The following is a 7,043-nucleotide window of genomic DNA, read 5'->3' on the forward strand; positions in this document are numbered from 1 at the left end:
CACATTTTAAATTTCCAAACACAAATTCTCATTTTTTTTCCAAAGTAAGAAATCCACAAATGTTCTTGTCCACAAATTTTTTGAAAAAGTAGTAGTACGAAAAAAAAAATTTCATGCTGACGAATATCAATTATTTGACAGTATTCACTCCAAATTACATGATTAAATCTAAATCCAATCACAAAATTCACCAACAAATATAAGTACGTAATATTTTATCGCCATATCTGTGTAATTTTCTGTCATCCCCAGTGCTACAATTGTTTACTGTTGTTATGTTCAAAAGACACTAAAAGTTACCTTGTCATATATTTTCATTTAAAAACTTATCAACATATGTCGACATATCGCCCCATTATTAATCTTGTTAATTCTACAGTACATTGGACTTTAACTGTGGTTATCTAAATTGTTATCAATTGAAGAAATGGATACCACTATAAGGGCTATGGAAAATATGTGTTTGAATAAAAGCGAATATGCTGGACTCATAAAATAATTCAGAAGGTATTGATAATCCATTATTTTTCCATGACCATAAGCTGGGGAATAAACAGTTATTTGCAAAATAGATTTATTAGACATGATTCTACAATTCTGTACCAACTGAGTCCTGGCCTTAAACCAAGAGTTTGTTATTATAGAAGTGTATTGTTTACCTGTTTAACACAAGGGCTTGTTGTACCTGTGATCTGTTTTTATCTTACATTCAAATCAGGAATTATAAACAAAGAAGATCAGCTATGTATGGTTAAGTATGTCACACAATGGTTCATGTGATGTGCTACTATGATAGCAATCTCGAAAACACCCAGTCAGAGAATGTATTATTTCTTCAAAAATAATATACCAAATACAGAGATTTTGTGTTCGCTAATTGTGATTTAACAAACATCCAAACATGAAAATTTTTGATGCATTTTGTGAAAAGCTTCAAATGATAGAGATCTAGACCCGCAATCTGAATACTTCAATATAAACATGCCTACCACATGAAACAAAACCTGCCTATCCCTGCACCAACATGACACATTTTACACAATGTTATCTGAAGAACCAGGAAGTTAACATAAATTCCTTCAGTTATTTTTTTTTACATTATGTAGTTATGCTCAGCAAAAGAAAACCAAGCAAAAGGCAATAACTCCAATAAAACTTCATAAAGAGTTGTGGTTCTTGTACCCTGTCCTTAGTCTCAATGTATTTGTTGTTGTTTTTAATACTTATGACCTGATGCCCCTTAAATCAATAGGTATATCCCTTTTTCTCTCAGTAACTAGCATACCAATTAAGATGATTTTTAGTAAAGGTGTTCTGCAGTTATTTCTATTTTTACAAATTACACTAAATATGCAAACTATTTAACAATGTCATAACATAACTCCAATGAAATGCACACCCATGACTGTTTCAGTCGCGGCAAAACACGGCCTGTACAAGTGTGTAAGGTCCAGCCTGTCGAGAACGAATTTGTTGTCGATGTCTGTTTATTGCGTTGCAACTTTTACGCGTTGTAAAAATAATACAATGTATTTAATCGACTGTTTTTCAGTACCAACTCTCTTTTTGCGGCAACAAATGATTTCAAATGGCACACAATACACTTGAAATTAAGTTGTTCAGCAAACATTACAAATTACAATCGAATTAACGACTGAAATATTATAAAAAGGATGTATTAATTAAAAGCGTGAGTCATTTAACAATGGAAAATAAGTTTTGGATAGAACATAATTTGCTTGGAAATGTATGTTTTGAATGTCATAAAACGAGTGTTTATTAAAGGGATTCAACTTGCGATCACTACTTTGTTAGTGGTTTATGAAATAAAATTAAGATATAATAATCATTAGACACTTCTTTGCTTTGGGATCGGGTCCGTTTTACGGCCTTTTTTAAATGGCAGAAAATACCCTGCACCATTTATCTCAGGTGAAATCAATATTTATGTTCAATGGGGTTATACACACAGATCTCTAATGCCAGATGACCTCTTAATTCAAGGGGCCACTCAGTCAGGTTGGACTAAACGGATAATACAATACGTTAATGTTTTAATGTATCTACGTATAATATATATATATATATATATATATATATATATATATATATATATATATATATATATATATATATATATATGAACGAGTTTCTATTAATATATCCCGGAAATAGGAAATAAAGTTGTTGTGAAATATAATTATCTCCCTGTTAATAAACAAAAATATTCGTTATTTCACTGTATCTTCTAGATCCAACGGATTTCCGCGATGTTTCTAACATAGTGTGAGGGTAGTTTAGAATCTTTATCGGATCCTGCCCTAATACAACTATGGTTTCATGTTTGTGAATAAGTGTTTATGTATGTAAAATTGTCCATTCTGTGTATGTAAAATATTGTTCCCACGCCAAGATGTGTTGCGGTGTAAGTACGTGGTATATAACTGTTCATGAGCCATCCTTTTTTGGGGATAGGGATTTCATAGTATGTATGCCTCGTTCTGCACCGTAGCTAGGCGCACACTCCGTAGTTTCAAATGGGAATATGTATGTTTGTCTGTATGTCTGTGTATCTGGTTGTTCACTCACCTTTCTCCATATATATATATATGGGGAGCATATAGTTGCCAGTTTGTACTTCCGTACTTCCTTCCTTCTGTCACACCTTTGTTACAGTTTCTCATAGCGCCTTCAATATTTTTTACCGATCTCGTACATATTTGGCATGTACGTACCTTGCATGGACCTCTACCTTTTGAAGAGGTTTGAGGTCACTGGGGTCAGGGTCAAGGTCACCGAGGTTAATAATGGATTTTCCGTCGCACTTTTGTTACAGTTTCTAATAGCGCCTTCAATATTTTACCGATATCTTACATATTTGGCATGTAGGTACCTTGCATGGACCTCTATCTTTTGATGAGGTTTGATGTCACTGGGGTCAAGGTCACCGATGCTAATAATAGATTTTCCGTTGCACTTTTGTTACAGTTTCTCACACTGCCTTCAATACTTTACCGATCTCTTACATATTTGGCATGTAGGTACCTTGCATGGACTTCTACCTTTTGATGAGGTTTGAGGTCACTGGGGTAAAGGTCACCAAGGCTAATAATAGATTTTCCGTCGCACTTTTGTTACAGTTTCTCATTCCGCCTTCAAGACTTTACCGATCTCTTACATATTTGGCATGTAGGTACCTTGCATGGACCTGTACCTTTTGATGAGGTTAAAGGTCACTGGGGTCAAGGTCACCGAGGCTAATAATAGATTTTCCGTCGCACTTTTGTTACAGTTTAGCATACCGCCTTCAATACTTTACCGATCTCTAACATATTGGGCATGTAGGTACCTTGCACAGACCTCTTCCTTTGGATGAGGTTTGAAGTCACTGTGGTCAAGGTCACTGAGGCTAATAATTGATTTTCCGTCGCACTTTTGTTACAGTTTCTCATAGCGTCTTCAATACTTTACCGATCTCTTACATATTTGGCATGTAGGTACCTTGCATGGACCTCTACCTTTTGATGAGGTTTGAGGTCACTGGGGTCAAGGTCACCGAGGCTAATAATAGATTTTCTCAAAGTCACACTTTGATTACAGTTTCTCATAGCGCCTTCAATATTTGACCGATATCATATACTTTATAATGAACATAAGGGGAGCATCCATCGTTTTCAACGATTCTTGTTGATTGACGTCGGTCATTAAGTTAACGTTTAGGCTATGAATTTGGTGCTCTGTTCTAACACAAAAAACACGTGGCTTGAATCTAGTAACGGAAGTTGTAATGTTTGATTTGACGTTAATAGATCTAGTGTATTTCGGACAGGCTTTCAAACTTAGCAATTTACGATGTGAAAAAAAAAGTTGTACCAAAAATGTAATATGTCTATATATATCGCTGTATGTATACATGTCCCGGATAATCGGCAAAAGTCCCGGAAAATTGAACTCAAAGTCCCGGAATTGGTCTGAAATTTTATGGCATGTATGTCTATGTACAATTTAGAAAGGCTGTTAACTAGAAAAAAATGATTGTTTTAAATATACCTAATGAAAACAAACATATTGTTTTAAAATAAAGAATGCTGTATTCCACTTCTTCAAAAATGCATAGATTATGCAAACAATTAAAAGTGATTTTTGTTGCATCAAAGAGAATAAGTAGTTGTTTCGGACATTCGGACATCTGGATCTTGGGACTTATATTCGAATAATTGAATATATTTGAATAATAATAAGCAAATATTCGAATATGATTTGGGATTCATTTACATCCCTATTCTAAAGTGATTAATGAAAAATGTAGCATTACATGCATATTGGGCAATGATGAAATTGCAAGCATTATATGTGTTTCAAAATTTGAACATTTGACTAAAAATACAATGTTGACTACTAGTCACATACATGTATACATATAAACAGCCTAAAGCAATAATATTGGACACACACGTATTAAAAAAAACATAGTGTTAAATAGGCCTTCTGGCCAAATATCGGACATTTTAAGTAAATGTTTTGAAGTTGAAGTTTACAGGAGCGCCGGCCCTAAATTTTGACAAATACAAATAATTTGAGTTTTATTTCACCTGCAATCCTGGTATTTTATTCAAAGCTAAAATACAATTTATGCTGATCACTAAAAACAAGAAAAACATCAATGCAAATAACAACTAGAAATGGCGCGGCAGATGCCGACGCGTATACCCACGTCACACGTATTGTCATAAGGGAAGTTCAGTATCGATTAGAAGTGAATCGGTGTAGAAATGTAGAAGTTATAGTAAAAGGCAATTTTGGGGGTGTGTGGCATATGTGGGTGGGGCCCTGGGGTGGGTAATGTGGACATGGATAGACCGTGTTGTCATGAGAGATGTTTAGTATTAATTTGAAGTCAATTGGTGAAGAAATGAAGAAGTTATGTTAAAACAAAAATTTTGGGTGGGCGTGGTCTATGTTGGCGGGGTGCATCAGGGATGGTAATGGGGTCATGCATAGTTGAAATTGACCGTATTGTCATAAGAGATGTTCAGTATCAATTTGAAGTAAATCGGTGTTTAAAAGAAGAAGTTAATGTAACTTAACCTAAAAAATGAGTGAAAATCTCTGACCCGGCCCCATCCCAACCCCATAACTTTTGACCCAGGTGTCAAATCAAAATTCCAAATAGTGCACTGTCGCAAATATGCTTATAGCTACCATGTGTTTAAGTTTCAAGGTTCTAGTGCTAATAGTGTATGAGGATATAGTGGCCAGGACGGACGGACAGACGACGGAGATAACCACATAATCCCCCCGATGACAAATAAGAATCAAAGTACTGACAGTACTGGTGTATCGATGCTTTTGTAGAGGATGGATATAAAAGCATCAATTGAAGTTTCTCTGCATCACCACAATTGTATATGTGGGTACGAAAATTTTGGGTACGAAAAAATGTGGTACGATTAAAAAAAATTTGGGTACGAAAAAAAATTTGGGTACGAAAAAACATTTGGTTAGGAAAAAACATTTGGGTACGAAATACGAAAAATAAATTGGGTACGAAAAAACATTTGGTTAGGAAAAAACATTTGGGTACGAAATACGAAAAAAAATTGGGTACGAAAAAACATTTGGGTACGAAAAAAATGTGTACGAAAAAATTTAGGTACGATAAAAAATTTAGGAAATAAAACATTGGGTACAAAAACAAAATTGGGTACGAAACAAAAATTGGGTACGAAAAAATGTGGGTCCGAAAAAAAATTGGTTACGAAAAATTATTAGGTACGAAAAAAAATTGGGTACAATAAAATAATTGGGTACGAAAAAAAATTGGGTAAGAAAACAAATTGGGTGTACGGGGAAGAAGTTCCCGTGGACCTCTTGATAAATTTGAAAGAGGAAGGGAACCAAGCTGCCTTTACCTTTATCAATGGCCTTGGGGTGGGTAATGTGGACATGGATGGTCGAGATAGACCGTGTTGTCATAAGAGATATTCAGTTTTAATTTGAAGTCAATTGGTAAATAAATGAAGAAGGACGATCGCTGACATTGGTGCCATGAGAAATCAAAGACGATGAATTTAGAAAAACACATTGCTCTACGCAAAGCACAGAAAGAAGTAGTAGAATTTTTCTTGAAGAAAACAACGAATTGAAAGATGAAGAGACGTTTTCACTCAGCCACTATGACGCCGTTCTTGAGAAACTACAGAACAAGAAAGCGCAGATACAGACTCTTAACGAAAAGATCATGGGATTGACGGACAATGATGATATGCTCAAGTAAGTATAAGTCAGAGAATTTCATTATCCAATTAGATTTTAAGATGCTAGATCTGAGGAACTTTCACGCCGCAACAACAGCTGATGCACTAGAGAAATCAGCATCCGCAGGATCATTACCACAAAAGTTCGCATTTTCACAGCTTATCGATGCGGAAGTCAGTCAGCAGTCGCCGGTAAAGCTCTGACGTTTTCAGAGTTGCAGTCCGCTATCACCGGTATGCCAATATCTAACATCCGATCGTTTGCGTGAATGAGGAAAAGACGGTCATGGGCTTGACGCTTGATCCGGAAGACTTAATGTCGTTTGAGATCTCGACAAACTCGCCGATCAGTTTTGAGATCGCGCTCAGCCTGCATATGCTGCGACTTTCACGTAGACCCGGACTGTGAGAGCATTGACGAAAGGATCAACTCTGAGCAAGCTTGGCGGCTGAACATGTAGCCTGATGGACATTATTTGAACACGAATGTTTGGGCGGATAACCGTCATCAGCATGATAATAAACACAGCAGCCTTTCCAATAGGAACAACAATTACTAAATTGTATCCCATAGAGATTAACAATGAGAGACTAAATACATAACACACATAGTCTGATGGCACTGACACTTAATTATACTGCACAATTATATCTTAATTACATTGACCGTTTTTTATTTTGTTGTCTGTTGTAAGTTAATATTACTACATATCCATGTTATATTTTTCGCTGCCGGGGAATGTTGTAATTTTTGCCCGCCGCCGCGCAAATTGACGTTAAGTAGAC

Source organism: Dreissena polymorpha, chromosome 3, assembly GCF_020536995.1.
Source record: "Dreissena polymorpha isolate Duluth1 chromosome 3, UMN_Dpol_1.0, whole genome shotgun sequence".
Taxonomy (NCBI): domain Eukaryota; kingdom Metazoa; phylum Mollusca; class Bivalvia; order Myida; family Dreissenidae; genus Dreissena; species Dreissena polymorpha.